General features: G+C 38.2%; 1 protein-coding gene across 23 annotated transcripts in view; it reads left to right on the top strand.

The window, feature by feature from the left end:
• The window catches only part of DTNA (dystrobrevin alpha), a 340,345-nt gene that overhangs the window by 178,638 nt on the left and 145,728 nt on the right, over positions 1 to 15,979 (top strand). The window contains exon 3 of one of the 23 annotated variants that reach the window (XM_081801401.1): positions 14,926 to 15,158. The exons of 21 other annotated variants lie outside the window; for them this stretch is intronic. The gene's annotated coding sequence lies outside the window, so the exon portion shown is untranslated. Of the gene's footprint in view, positions 1 to 2,546; positions 2,739 to 14,925; positions 15,159 to 15,979 lie in introns of those variants that run through there. One more of the 23 variants, XM_081801402.1, reaches the window with a different exon arrangement.

Here is a 15,979-nt window from a genome sequence, read left to right as displayed (position 1 = left end):
CCTTCATCAACGGTCCTGAAGAGGATTAAGGGGCTCTCACTTTCCAATGTATATGCTTCTTGCCTTTTTGGCCTGTTCTGCCTCACTGACACGCTTTATAGGACTATGTCGTCATGAGCCACAACACTGAAGGATTTTTCGGAGTTGTAGCAAGTGCCAAAGCTATTTTAATAATCTCTACTGATTTGTTATAGGGCTTTTTGTTTTAATGATAGAGAAATCTTGCAATGCACAACATTCATTTTATTCTATTTTATAGCAACTTTCTGCCGTTAAAGTTCTTTTTTCCACCACAGGCTTTTGTTTTGTTTTTGTTGTTGTTGTTTCTTGGTTTTTGGTTTTTTTGGTGTATTTTTTTTTAACCCCTGGCTGCTTCTTTGCACTATAAGGCTTCAAAGGGATTTTAATGCTAATTTTCCCATTCAATTGGCTTTTGGTGTCTGGTAATTTCCTGAGTTAGATGACTGTGGAGAAAAGCAGCTAAAAATTCTGTGGTGGTGAGCCCTTTACAGCCCTCGTTACTGATCAAGGTGACCTTTCAAAGGCTGCTGTTAAGCCAACACCGGTAAATTGTTAAAAATGTGATCTCTGTACATAATTTCTATTCTGAGGCTCTTTATATGACAATTCTTATACCCCATTTTAACTTGAAAAAAAAAACTGCTAATAAATGACATATAGGCCACTTCTTGAAAATTTGATATAAATATCGAAATGAACTGCTTTACTTCATGTTTTTCATATTAAAAAGATTTTTTTAATCGACTACCAACTTTAAAAGTCTTTTTACAGCCCATTTCACACTGGGAATATGTAAAACCTTTTGAGTGGTCACCTCCTCTAGATGGTTTGTAAGTGGGAGTGAGCAATCCTGGCTAGGTGCCTGAAATGGTCACTGTATTATGCTCATATTATGAAGCATATAATTGAAAATGTGTATGTGGTTGAAAATGACAGTTTTATCAGCAAGGGAAAGTCAGGCATCAATGAGTTTTCTTGTTGTCCGTCTTGTTCAAAACTCATAAACAGTTTGGCTGAACAACACTAGCGGTAATTTGTTGAGCACTTACTATGTTTCAAGCTCAGTGCTTGGTATTTTCCTTGGGCTAGCTCATTTAATCCTTTGTCATAACTCTTTAAAGTAGAAATTTTACAAAAGAGTAACTGGGGTTTAGAGAGGTTAAATGATCTATCCAAGATCACAAAGCTAGCCTGGGTAAGAGCCGGATTTCAAACCCACATCCAAGTAACTCCATGGTTGCTCTTCTTAAGAGCTACTCTCGCCTGCCTCCCTTTGCAGCGTGGAATAATAAGGAAGAGCCTGTGCAAACCCCTCAGGGGCTGAACCACGGCAGAGAATGCTGTGGACATAGCCCTGAAGGAGCTGAGCTTTCCTCCACTGTGCTGACACAAAACATTCATTCCCTGCTTCATCCATTCAAGCAATAGCCAGTGAGCCCTACATTATGCCAAACCCTTTGCTCGTTACATGGTATACAAAGATGAATAAGACCCCATTCCCTTTCCTGGGAGAGTCCATGTCTAAAGAGAAAGAACAGATATGTCAATGAATTATTACGAAATATGAGCTAAATTTGGAAAGTAAGCAAAGCTGGGGAAGCAGGGGAGTGGCAGTGCGAACCCGAGGGACAAAGTACCTGCTGGCTGGAGGATGGAGAGCGGCAACTGAAGGACGCCCATGGTGGGAAGGAGGGACCACAACTGACACGAAGTGAAGCCTGGGCTTCCGTCAGGCTTCCATAAAGTACTGGGAATAAACTGAAGGCGGTTCCTTAAATCGTAATTACATAGCCATGGGTTTGGGGGGCGGGGGGTCCCAGGATTCTTCAGAGTTGCTGGTATCCCAACTCCAAAACTCCTACTCTTAAGATAGAGCCCCCAAGTATGGTTTGGTTGATTCTACCAGGCTGTGTCACTACAGATCCAAATCTCTGATCACTTGAAATAGGACTGAGACTTAATCTGTTTAAATAGTGGTTAAACACAGGGTTTGATGAAAAGAAAATGAAGAATTTTACCTCCCACCTCTGAGCTGTGATTAAAAGTTTGCTCTAGGAAAACACTTTGAGGCTAGCCCTTCCTACACTGGTGTGTTTTCAGCATCCGTGTTGACTGAATTATTTAACCTTCATATATATATTTAAAGGAGCTGTGAGATCATTGCTGCATTTTTCTATTGGGTTAGTAACTGGCGCCTAAAAATACTTGGTTGGAAGAAGTAGCAGCTAATGATCAGTATCTTGAGGGATTAGTGGCGACTTAAAAATGCATAGAGTTATTTCGTTTGTTTAAAGGCTTCAGGGGACCTCTTATTCTTATACCTCTGCCATTCGTTTTTCTTTCTTTTTTTTTCCTTGTTCACGAAGTTGAGTCAGCACCAGAAACATATTCAAATTAGATTTGTCATACGGAAAAAAAAAAACCCTCTGACTTTGTCAGGGTGGGTGGAGGGGGAAAAAGGCAACTTTTTGTCAGTCTTTTGTATTTCAGCAGCTGGATTCATTGCTACCATGGCAACAGACCACATGATGAGGTGTATTAGATTGCTGTGTGTTGAGCACAAGGGGAAGAATGAACACAGCGTTTTATTGAAGTTAAAGGTTGCTTTGGAGTTTCTTCTGTGGAAATGTGTAAGGTCAAATACTATAGCTCTCAGCATATGTAGAACTTTAGGGGAAGAATTAGGGGCATGTTGGTGCAGTTCACTACAAAACCAGGTAAGGCACAACCGAATCTATGAAACTGAACTCTTCTGTTGCAGGAGCATAACTTGCGGGGTGGAATTTCACCGGCGCCCCCACCCCCAGCCCTCCACGAACACCGGACAAATTTCTCCTGTCCACCCCCTCCCCACCGCCTCCAGCTCCCTCCCCTCTGATTTTACCCTTTATTAATTTGAAAGTCTAAAACGTTGTGAATTTCTCTAGTTCTTTAGTAGTGTGTGTGAGGGTGTGTGTGCAAGTAAAAGAAAGAAAACTGGAAAGAAGTAATAAGAATGCAGTAATTCGTGTCTTCAGGTCAATGTAAAACTTGGGCAAAGTGCTTCCTCGCTTTGATCTTTGAAAATGGTCCACTTTTCTGAGAGGATACCTGATTAGCGGCATCCGTCCCAAGCTGTTTGTCTCTTATACGAAATTAAACTGGAGGACAAAATCCTCCCGCATGTTACTTAGTGTATTTATTGTATCTGCGCATTTATTCCTCTCGCATCATATTCCTCATCTGCATCACAGCCTCATCTCGCATGAGTAGTTCGGTTTTATCTATAATTTTTACAACATATTTTATTTCCATTAGCATTCTGTTCTTTCAGCCATTGTGGTTCTGTGTGCTTCGGAGGATTTAAAAATAGAAGTAAATACAATACGGATTAGTATAAAATGAACTCTTGCTTAGAGGCTGGGGAAAGCGAATGTAAACAATGCAGGGTGACATGGGGAGGCAGCAAGTCCCAGAGCGCAGAAACCTCCTCCTGCGCTGTTTACTTGGCCCCCTAGCAGCTCGTTTCAAAAGAGATGGCTTTAATAGACCCAGAGCAAGTTAAAGGAGGAGAAAATGTCTTGACTAATAACTTAGGTTGCTGCCTTCTTCACAGTTTCTACTTGATGTTTCATGGCGGTCTTTCTCATAAGACATTAGGATTTACTTTAACTTTTTTTAGCCCAGGGCTAACCCAGCCAACTTTGCTCGACTTAGAACAAATAGAACAAAGTTGTCCGGGCAGCTTTAGAGACAAAGCCTGACAAAAACAGGAGCAGAGCCCCCACTGTTACTCAAGCGGATTCACTCTCTACCTGGAGTGTTTTCATCAGAGAAAGTCTTTCGAAAATATTTTCCTAGCTAAAATCAGTTATTTGCCACTACAGTGATTTCGATAAAAGCCAAGAAAATGAAAACCAAGTTTGGTCATATATCACTCTTTCTTCAAAAGGGCAACAAATTTTGTGAAATCCATTTATGCTCTGTGATTTTCATTGCTATTTCCTTGGTCTCTCCAGTTTTCATACATCTGGATCATCTTCTAAATTTGAGCAAGGAGTTATAATCACTTTTCAAAACAATTTCTTTTGCCATGATTGCAAATAAAGGGAACTATTTACATGATAAACAAACATCAAAAGCATCATACTAACACTGAACATGTGTAAAACGCCGTGCTGTATCTGAAATCATTCTTTCCTTTTACCCTGTGTTGTTTGGAATATAGAACAAGCCATGAGCATCAACTCTGAAACATCAAATATTTTCACAAGCATAAGTTGTTATTAGCTAAGGACAGGAAGTTCCCAAGAAGGAGTGAAAGATGGTACCTGGTAAAATATTTTAAAGTGTGACGTTCTCAATACTGACAATTTCTGAGGTAGAAAGTGGTAGGTATTTATTAAAGGAAAAATAAAGGAGGGAGGGAGGCAAAGAAGAAGGGAGGGAAAGTCAGAGACACAAAGAGAAGACATGAGAAAGACAGATGAAAGGTAAAGATAAATGTGTAAATGATCTCTTAACCACGCTTCCTTCTTTCCCAGCAGTATTGGAATGGGTTAAATCTCTGTATATAAAAGAAGAGAGATAGAGTAGTGTGGATGAGGTAGAATCACTGAAAAGTACTAGCATTCCATTATCCCATATTTGAAGTACTTGATCAGGCCTAGATCCATTCTATAATTGGAATGAAAACAAAGTCCTATTGTTTCAGTTCCTTTAGTTCCTACTGTCTCAGTCCTTGCTGCTGTGGGCTAAGATATCACCCAGCTGAGACATTAGAGTGAGATGTATGTAAAAACCAATATGTGCCCAGATTTCTGTGATCTTTACACACCTGACACTAGGCCATGTGTACATGTCTATTTCTCAGGTCATCGTAACTGAGAGGTCCATAAAACGGATACTCCTTTTAAATTTTATTTTTTTAATAAAACTATATATTTAAGTTGTATAACATAATGATTCGATACACACATACACATAGTGAAATGATTACTACAGTCAAGCTAATTAACGTATCTTTCCCTCACATAGTTGCTACTTGTTGGTATGTGATGAGTACTTGAAATCTGCTCTCTTAGCAAATTTCCAGTGTGCAGTATACAGTATTATTACCTATAGTCATTACGCTGTACATTAGCTCTCTAGACTTATTCATCCCACATAACTGCAACTCTGTATACGCTGACCAACATCTCCTCTTTCCCCCACCTCCCCATCTCTAGTAACCACCATTCTACTCTCTGCTTCAATGTATTTAACTTTTTCAGATTCCACATATAAGTGAGAACACGCAGTATTTTTCTTCCTGTGTCTGGCTTATTATTATAATGTATTCTAGGTTCATTCATGTTGTTGCAAATGGCAGGACCTCCTTTATAAATATTCCACTGTATGTATATACCACAATGTCTTTATCCATTCATATGTCGATGACACGTCATTTCCACATCTTAGTGATTGTGAATAATGCTGCAATGAACATGGGAGTGCAGATGTTTCTTCCATGTACTTATTTAATTTCCTTTGGGGATATACTCAGAAAAGAGATTGCTGGATCATGTGGTAGTTCTATTTTTAGTTTTTTGAGAAACCTCTACACTGTTTTCCATAATGGCTATATGAAAGTTTCTTTTCTAGTTGTTCTGAGACTTATATTCTTAAGATGCAAAATGATTTTTGATATGCTTGTTTTAAATTAGAAATGTTGCCAAGGTGTTTTAATTGAATCGTATTTTTGTCAGTGTTTCTTTAAATATGCTTTATTGTCCATTTTGAATGATTAGTAGTATTTCTTAACATTTTAGCTTTAATTTCTAGAGCTCCCTAACCTCTCAGACAAACAGCTAATTATCTACATTTACCACTGTTAAGGAGACAGATGTTCAACAGAGTCATGATGAAGAAGAATCATAGTGACTATTATAGCTTCTTCAATAAAATTAATGATAACTGTTGAACCCCAAGACAAGTTCCATTTTTAGGTATTGCTATTTTTAAACCTATGACTTCACTACACTAAAGTGGATTTTATTATTGACTACCATGTAATTTTTTGCATGAAAAGAATTGGACTTTTTAAAAAATATTCTTAAATACTTCATATGGAAAAAAAAGTAATGGCACTATGATCATGATGACAGTGGCAATAATGATTAATTCAGAGAATAAAATAGACTTTATTAGAAAGCTCTAAGCCCTGTATGTAGTAAAAGGCCAATGTTTTTAAAAAGGAAGTAGAAATTTCTGGGGCACCTGGGTTGCTCAGTCAGTTAAGCATCTGCCTTCAGCTCAGGTCATGATCTCAGGGTCCTGGGATTGAGTCCCACATTGGCCTCTCTGCTCAGTGGGGAGTCTGCTTCTCCCTCTCCCTCTACCCATCCCCCCTGCTTGTGCTCTCTCTCTCTCTCACGTGCTCTCTCTTTCTCAAATAAATAAATAAAATCTTTTTAAAAAAGTAGAAATTTCTAATGGGTGGTATGATTTTCAGATATTTACTTCCAAATGTAATTAATGCCATTAATAACATTTAGAAATCACTAACAATAGGTGTGTCTGCTATATTCTTATCAGAGCTTATTATAAAGGATGTTGACTTTGTTCAATAAGCAATAGAGGCTTTCATCAATAATGATTAAACTTACCAATAATTGTGCAGTGTGTTATAGTAAAAGAGTAAACTCATTGCTAGTAATGAACAATTTGTCTTAATATACAAAAAGGAACAATCAACTGGTTCCACTCTCATAAGAATATTAACCTGATAAATTTTAGAGTGATAAATTATTATAGTAATTCCCCACTACCTGGTATGCATATTATCAAATATTCACTGCTAACACTATTTCAATATTTTAATCTTTTCAAATTCTAAATTATTTTTTTTTGAGAGAGATAAAGAGAGCGTGCACACTGATCTTTTTATTGTCTCCATAGTTTTACCTTTTGCCAGAATGTCATATAGTTGGAATCACATATTATGTAGCCTTCTCAGATTGGCTTCCTCTGCTTAGTAATATGCATTTAAGTTTCCTTCGTGTCTTGTCAAGTCTTGATAGCTCACTTCTTTTTAGCACTGAATAATATTACATTGTCTGGATGTATCACAGTTTATTTATTCACTCACCTACTGAAGGACATCTTGGTTGCTTCCAAGTTTGGGCAATTATTAAGCTGCTACAAACCTCCATGTGCAGAGTTTTGTGTAGATGTAAGTTTTCAGCTCCTTTGGGAAATAACAAGGAGTATGATTGCTGGGTCATATGATAAGAGTATGCTTAGTTTTGTAAGAAACTTCCACACTGTCTTCTTAAGTAGTTGTACCATTTTGAATTCCCACCAGCAATGAATAAGTATTCCTGTTAGTCCACATGTCACCAGTATTTGGTGTTGGTGTTCTGGACTTTGAGCATTCTAATAGCTGTATAGTGATATCTCATTGTTGTTTTAATTTGCCTTTTCCTAGTAACATATGATGTGCACATCTTTTCATATGCCTATTTGCCATCTGTATATCTTCTTGGGTAAGGTGTTTGTTTAGGTCATTGGCCCATATTTTAATTGGGTTGTTTGGTTTTTTATTATTGAGTTTAAGAGTTCTTTGTATATTATTGATAACAGTCCTTTATCTGATGTGTCTTTTGCAAATTTATTCTCCCAGTCTGTGTCTTGTCTTCTCATTCTCTTGATACTGTCTTTCACAGAGGAGAAGTTTTTAATTTTAATGAAGCCTAGCTTATCAATTATTTCTTTCATGGATTGTGGCTTTGGTGTTGTATTCACTAATTATTTTGAAAATATCTACAAATTAAACAAATATCATTTTAATCCTTAGCAAATATTTTTAAAAGAGAGAGGCAGGAGGAGGAAAGGGAGATAATACCCAGTGTTAGGGAGGGTGTGGAAAATGGGAGCTCACATACAATGCTATTGAGAGTACAAATTGATACTTTTGGAGGAGGGTAGGGTCAACATGGCAATGTGTATTAAAGGCTTTAAAAATTACATACTCTTGGACCCAACAATTCTACTACAAGGAAAATATCCTAATATCCTAACAAAAGAAATAGTCTATATATATATATATATATATACACACACACACACAGGGTTTTTCATTGTGGTGTTTATGTATAAACAAGAGCGACCATTCTGAGGGAAAAAATCTGAGGAATATAACAAATACACCAGCTTATATTTCTGTTCTGATAACTATAAAGCTGTAAGAAGTCATAGAAATGGCTATATGCTTATCGAACTGTTCCACTTCTCTACTCTGTAGATAAAACATAAACAGCATAGTATAGAGAAAAGGGCATTGGCTGGCTTAAGACTCAGAATGCCTGAGTGCTGCTATGGACTAGCTGAATTAATATAAATATAGAAATATAAGGCATTATTAAAATCTTAATGTTAGAGAGGAGAAAACAAAAAATCTGTGGATCCCTTTACCCATTTATTTGCATTTGTCTTCACAACCTTTACCTTTTGCCAGAATGTCGATCTTGCAAATAAATAGTTCCATATCAAGTGGAAGAGGGAGGGTATAGTGTTATAATTTCACTGGAAGAAAATGCCAAATGGTAAAACCTGGAATGCCTTGACTTTGATAGAAAAACAGTAAAATATTTTGGATAGGATATACTTCCCAATTATTTTTGTTTGAAATTTACTCAAAAGAAATTTCTGCTTACATAAGGATGAGCAAAGGATAATTGGTCTTGAATGTAAACTAGCCTTTAGGTGTAGTGAAGTGGGCAGAGATCTAGTGCAGGTGTTGTTCAATAGAACCTTCCATGGGGGGGTACCTGGGTGGCTCAGTCGGTTAAGCATCTGACTCTTGATTTCGGCTCAGATCATGATCTCAGCATCATGGGATTGAGCCCCATGTCAAGCCTGGGGTTGGGCTCTGCACTCAGCAAGGAGTCTGCTCTCCCTTTGCCTCTTCCCCTGCACACACATGTTCTTGCCCTCTCTCTCTCTAAAATAAATAAATAAATAAATAAATAAATAAATAAATAAGGAAAAAAAAGAATCTTCCATGGTGCTAAATATGTTCTATGTCTGCTCTGTCCAATGGTAACTATTAATCACCTATAGTTGAGCCCTCAAAATATGACTAGTGTCATTGAGGAACTGCATATCTAATTTTATTTAATGCTAAGTAATTTAAATTCAAATAGCCGGGCGCCTGGGTGGCTCAGTTGGTTAAGCGACTGCCTTCGGCTCAGGTCATGATCCTGGAGTCCCAGGATCAAGTCCCGCATCGGGCTCCCTGCTCAGCAGGGAGCCTGCTTCTCCCTCTGACCCTCCCCCCTCTCATGTGCTCTCTCTCTCTCTCATTCTGTCTCTCAAATAAATAAATAAAATCTTTAAAAAATAAATAAATAAATTCAAATAGCCATCTCTGACTAACACTGTCTTATTGGACAGTGTGGCTCTAGAATTAAGGACAACAAATTGGGTCTTTTATTTAATGTGGGGATTCATTTTGATCATCTCTGATGAATAAGGGTGATATAGGACAAGAAGGTGAATATTCTTGGTGAAATTTCCCTTTCATTCAAGGAAATACTTAACAGGAAAATCTTTTGATTCTGTGACTGTAAGTCCAAAATTGTTCAGAGAAGTCTTGGTCTCAAATATTCTTTAGCCTTCCTCACTTAAGAATTCTAATGTTCACTGTTTTTTTTCATTCACCAAAAAGAAAACACTTAAGTTGGATTTCTGCCTCATGTGTAAAAAAAAAAAAAAATGTACTTTGTTTTCCTTTATTCTCACACTACTACCACCCTTACAACACTTCTGACACCAGATGTGTGGGTTTTCCACACCAGACAATTCTAACTAACTGCCTGGAGTTACTGTCAGATCCCACAGGTTAAAGGCTCAGTCTCACAAGACTACCTGCCCCACCCCACTCCAAGGCCAGTTATAAGTCCAGGGATCCCCTGTGCTTCTGACCGATTGGCAATAAATTGGAAGTTTCCATGACCCCCTCCTCAGGCTCAGTCATTTGCTAGAATAGCTCACAGAACTCAAGGAAACACTTACTTAATGTTTGCTGTTTTATTGGATAACAGAGACTATGAGAAACAACACCAATGAACAACCAGATGAACAGATAAACAGGGCGAGTTCCAGAAGAGTTCTGAGGGCAGGCACTTCTGTCCCTGTGGAGTTGGGGTCCACCACTGGCCTGTCACATGGATGTGTTCACCAACCCAAGAAGCTCTCCAAACCCCACACTTTGGGGATTTTTATGGAGGCTTCATCAGTTTGGCACAATCAGTCATTCTCCACAGAGAATGGGGATGGAGTTGAAAGTTCCAAGCTTCTAGTCGTGGCTTGGTCTTTCTGGTGACCAACCCCATCCCAAAGCTATCCAGGAGCCCACCAAGAGTCACCCTTAGAACAAAGACATTCACTCCTATCACCTAGAAAATTCCAAAGTATTTAGGAGCTCTCTATCAGGAGCCAGGGACAAAGACCAAATATTAGAACAAAAGATGCTTCTAATGTTCTTATCACTTAGGAAATTACAAGGGTTTTAGGAGCTCTGTGCCAGGGCCCAAGGGCAGAGACCAATATCTCTTTTCTATTATTTCACAGTCAGACACTGGACTTGACGTTGAAAACATAACAACAGTCTAGAGTCCCTAGATTCAAAGTTTCCTTGGAATATGATTAGGAATCATATGACACAGACCAGATGTTACAGAGAAGGGGTGAGAAAATGGTTTGTGTAGAAGGAAGCATTGGGACAAACTTTAAAAATAGTGAGCATTAAATAGGAGACTGGGGAGAAGAAGATCTCTAGAGAGGGAACAGTTGGGAAAAATCAGGGAAAGGTGAGAATTGGAAATCTCTGAGGATGTAAGCTAGTCATGAAGATGTAACAAGAATAGAACTCAGAAGGTGTTCAGGGACCAGATCATTATCACCACCGCCTTCATCACCATCATCATCACATCATTGTCACCACCATCATCACTGCAATCACAGTAACCACATACTGGTCACTTGGCATTAGACCAAGCATTTCTCATGCATTATTTAATTCTTGCCACAACTCTAAGAAGCAAATACTGCCCTAATTTATTGATGAGAAAACTGCACTGCCAATAATTGCCAAACTAGGATGTCAGACCAGGGGCAGCCCTGTTAAACCACACGGAGTTTCCACTTTTGCTGAGTATTCTCATCTCTCTTCTATGGAATTTAAACTGCTTTATCCCGAATACTCTGGGAAGCTGTCTGAGAAAAGTCATACCAGCAGCAAGGTAGAAAACAGACTAGGGGGAAGCCATATTAGATGGACAGAAATAAGTGAAGAAGTTAATGGCGTGGTTCAGAACAGGGATGAGGGAGGGCAGGTCTGAGCTCAGGGCATGAAAGTAGAATTTGAAAAGGAGTCGATTTGAGAGGTGTTTTGCCAATTGTCTGTCTTTACAGTAAGTCAGGTACAGAATATCTGACTTATTTTTTAAGCCCCCTTGAAAATTGTCAATAATTGCATGTAACACTATAGCAAGAGTATTGCTGCCAAGGAAACAGAGCTTATCTTGTAATATGCAAGTTTTCCTAACAAGACCAACTTGCATAAATCATCCTGTCAGAAATAAAGTGCCACTTACTCTCATCTGTGTTCTTGAAGCATGTGGCACATCACAATATTGTTTGGAGATGTGATATAATGGAGGTTATAAAGAAATACTTTATATTTCTGAAATTATCCCTTTATGAAAGTATCCCTTTCATTAAAACTTTAATGTTCTTTGATAAGGACATAGAGTGATTTTTTTTTCTTTCCAACACATAAGGATTTTTAAAATATATAATTAGAGCTCATTTAGAAAGGTCAAAACAGTTCCCTTTATCGTTGTGGAAACAGGTCTTCTAAATAAATTTCTGATTTGGGTACATTATTATTCTCCCGCCTTTGCCCATCGAGGTGGATTTTTTTTTTCTCTTGGCAGTATATCCTGGTTCACTTATGGATTGGAAGATAATAGAAGTTGTTACTTCCAGCATCAGGGCCTCCAATGTTTTCCAAGAAGTTACTTTCAATTTCTTCCAAAGTCTTATGATCACCATGGTCGGAAAAGAGTGTTGAAAATGCAGAATAAAGTGGAGGAAGTGAAATGTTGGCTGGACAATAAAGAGCTGCAAAAAGGAGAGGGGTATTGCCCAAGAGGATCTGCAGTAGTCTGGCTATCAGGAGGACCAAGCAAAGAGGATGAGGAGGAAAAGCAATGTACTGACCATGTTGTGCATTCTCTAATGTAATAAAGTAGCACACTTTCTAAGTGCCAGATACTATTCCCAACATGTTTACTCACTTTTTTTTTAAGATTTTATTTATTCATTTGAGAGAAAGAGAGAGAACACACGAGCACAAGCAGGGGGAGTGGCAGAGGGAGAGAGAAGCAGACTGCCCACTGAGCAAGGTCCCAGGACCCCAGGATCATGACCTGAGCTGAAGGTAGATGCTTAACCAACTGAGTCACCCAGGCGCCCCTAGTTTACTCATTTAATTTTAAGCTAATGAATCCTCATCTAGAGAACAATACCTAGCACATAGAAATCACTGAATACATATAGTTATTATCTTTGTTAATCATTACAACAACCCCATGAGCCTTTTATTATATATCACCTTTAAATTATGCATGAAGAAATCAAGGCCAGTGAGGTTAACTAATCTCCCCAAGGGCTTACACTTAATAAGAGAGCTGTAGTTAGTGGGCTCAACCACTATGCCATCTTACCTACTCTTAATCTATGTAAAGTCTATTATAAGTAAAGGGATAATACTTATAAAGTGCTTACAGAATAGTTGACATATAGTAAATTCTTAAAGTTGCTAGCAATTATTATTATGTAATAAGATTTAGAAGATGTTGTGCTATTTATGTTACTCTACACAACCCTGCTCAGAAATAGTGAGATTGTTAGGGCAGCTTTGGCTTTATTCACATGTAAGTTTGAGTAAAGCTTTGTTTACGAGCATGCCCATTATAAATTGGAGGAACCCTCTTTCTACCCAAACATTATCAATCAGTCTGACTGGCACTCGAAGTTTTCACCTCAAAATATGTACCTCATAGAAGTGTTCCATATACACATCTACACAGCTCTGCCCTTTTGACAGAGAATGACTGCAGCTAATGGTCCTAATGCAAGCAAGTGAAATTCCCTTCCATGCTTGGTATTTGCATAATATATCAATTTGTTCATTGCGGTCTGACATTTGCATAACCTAAGGGAGTTAGTGAGCTGCTAGCAGCCAGGAAAAGGAATCAGGCCAAAGTAGGAAAGGCGTAGTCATAAGGGAATGGACTGGTAATAGAGTCCTCAAGGTCATGCAGGTGGTTCCAGGCAGAACCCAACCCAACCAGACCCTAGAACAAAGTCAGACACAAACTTGGGTTCTGATCGGTTTTCCCGTAACACGGGTTAGTTGGGGGTAGGTGGACTATCATCCTCTGTACAGAAATAATTTAATGGAAAATGAGGTGACTTGCAATCTAACTGAAGTAAGAATATCAACAGATGCAGAATTAAAGGTACTCACCATTGTAGATAGAGACAGTGAAAGCACAGCTCTGTTCCTGAATTCCTGGAGGGAATGGTACTGCTGTGGACTGTGCATGAGAAACGAGCAGTGGAGGTTTGAGGACACCATGGCTCAGGATGGCAGAAATGTGAGGACTCTGGAAGGAGTCAGGGGATTGCAGAAGAGAGCGAGCAAGGGAAAGCCTCAGGATGGGTGACCAGCAATTGCCTTGTCTTCTGCATCTGTCACTCCCATAGTGCCATTTGTCTATCAATGACCAGTGTTTTAGCCAATGATGTCACTGGGCAAGTGTCCTAGGGACCACCCCCGTAGAAAGACGAGGCAGAAGACCAGCAGACCTCCCTCCACTCTGCTATTGAGGGAAGGGCCGGCTGGGGGATGAGGTGGGAAAATCTGTCTTTAGATATTATCCTCTGCTATGCAACCTTCATCTCAGATGGCTACGTCTCCATAAGCTTAAATGGCCATAGTTTCTTTGAACATTTAGGGACTATGTGGATAATGTTATGATTCACGGGGTTTCCAAAGTAATCTCTGCAAATGTTATGTGTCGTTTATTATCTGGAGAAGTAATAAGCTTTTATTAACCATAATAACTAACGTGTGTATGTGATTTACTGTTTGCACAGAATTTTGGTTGCATTATATTTGAATCTCCTAATAATCTTGCAAGGGAGATGACATCATTATGCCCTTTTTAGAGGTGAATGAATGAATTTCTTGGAGGCACTGAGTTAGCCAGCAAAGCATAGATTTTCATTTACTGATTTACTAATACATGCTGTTCACTCAAAGTCCCTCTCTCCTTCAAACGTAAAAATCTCCTCAATGATAACAATTTGTCTTTAAAAGACTTCTATTACAAATAAAGAGCTCTTGGATTTATTCAGATTATTCAGATTGGATCCTCTTTTTTTCTTAATACTTCAAAGTAGTTTATGTACACAGGAGGTATTTAATAAGTGTTAACTGCCTGGTTATTCTCTTTGTACTCCTCAAAAGTAATCACTCTGATTCGTATGCATCTGATGAAAAAATCATTTTGGAATAAAGAGAATAGTCAGAAATTATAATTCCCAATGTGGGAAACTAATGTGAATAAAAATGAGAAGCAGTTCTTTTTAGTTTAAGAAAAGGCTGTAACCTCCAACATCTAAACGAGTGGATTTAAAATAGTTCAAATGGCCAAAACCAGAAGGCAACAAGGCAGATGCTTCATGCCTATGTAAAATCGATAAAAGGCAATTATTATGAGCCTCCAAACTAGTCTCTTCCATATTCACACAATAACCAAACAATATACAATTTTATCCTACCAATATAGTGCCCCGTTCTATTTCTAGGTATGTGTTTGGCCTTCGTATTACACAATCGTCTTTGCAACTCTCCTTTATCCAACACTGCTCGTGGGTTTAGCTGTCTTTCTTGTCTCCCAGAGATATCAAAAATACTCTTCCCCCTGGCTGATTCCCTGTGAGAACCGATGTTAAAGTCTCAGCAGGAGAAACAAAGCCAGAGGTGATGATCGTCAGCAACAGGTGTTTCCAATTTGGCGACACTGACGTTCCTTACTTCAGGGAGTATTGCTTCCATTCGGGCTTCCTACTGCTTATACTTTTCCTTAAAACATAAAAAAAAACATTCTGAATTGCAACATTTATTACGTTTGGTGTTTAAAATTGTATTAAAGTAATCCTTTGGGTTTAAATGTTCTCTTCTGACAGTAATGCTAAGATCTAAGACTCTTGTTGAGGATTAGGGTTAGGCAAGAAAAGAATTAAGATGAAGGGCAGCTTTTCTTAGCAGCTATTAAATATATTATAAAGCTATAATTATAATTAAGTTGAACTATAATTAAAGAGGATGTTGATATAGAGAAAACCCTGGGTTATAAACAAATACTAACATATGTATTAATATATGCTAGACAAGGCAGAGTACATATCAGTAGGGAAGATTATTATTATGCAGTAAGTCTCATGGGGAAAGAGAAGGTCTTCATACTACAAAATAAATTCCAACTAGATTAGATTTAAATACTTATAATAAATCAAACTGTGGGAATTAGAAAACATATAGAGGAATTTTTAAAACAGATTTATCAAGATATAATTGACAATAAACCATTATTGACAGGGTATGAATTAATATGTTTTGACATAATGTGTATACCCTTTAAACCATCTCTAGAATCAAGATAGCTAACATTTCCAACATCCCCCAAAGTTTCCTCATGCCCCTTGGTAATGCCACCTTCTCACCCCTTCCCCATTCCCAAGCAACCACAGACCCACTTTTGGTCACCATAAATTAATTTGCATTTTCTAGAGTTTTCTATATGGAATCATCCAGAGCATACTCATTTTGTCTAATTTCTTTCATTCAGCATAATTATTC

Source organism: Leptonychotes weddellii, chromosome 13, assembly GCF_054177405.1.
Source record: "Leptonychotes weddellii isolate Sample4059 chromosome 13, ASM5417740v2, whole genome shotgun sequence".
In the NCBI taxonomy this organism is placed as follows: Eukaryota; Metazoa; Chordata; class Mammalia; order Carnivora; family Phocidae; genus Leptonychotes; species Leptonychotes weddellii.
The sequence above is the reverse complement of the archived record's forward strand: the minus strand, read 5'-3'. Positions and strand labels throughout refer to the sequence as shown.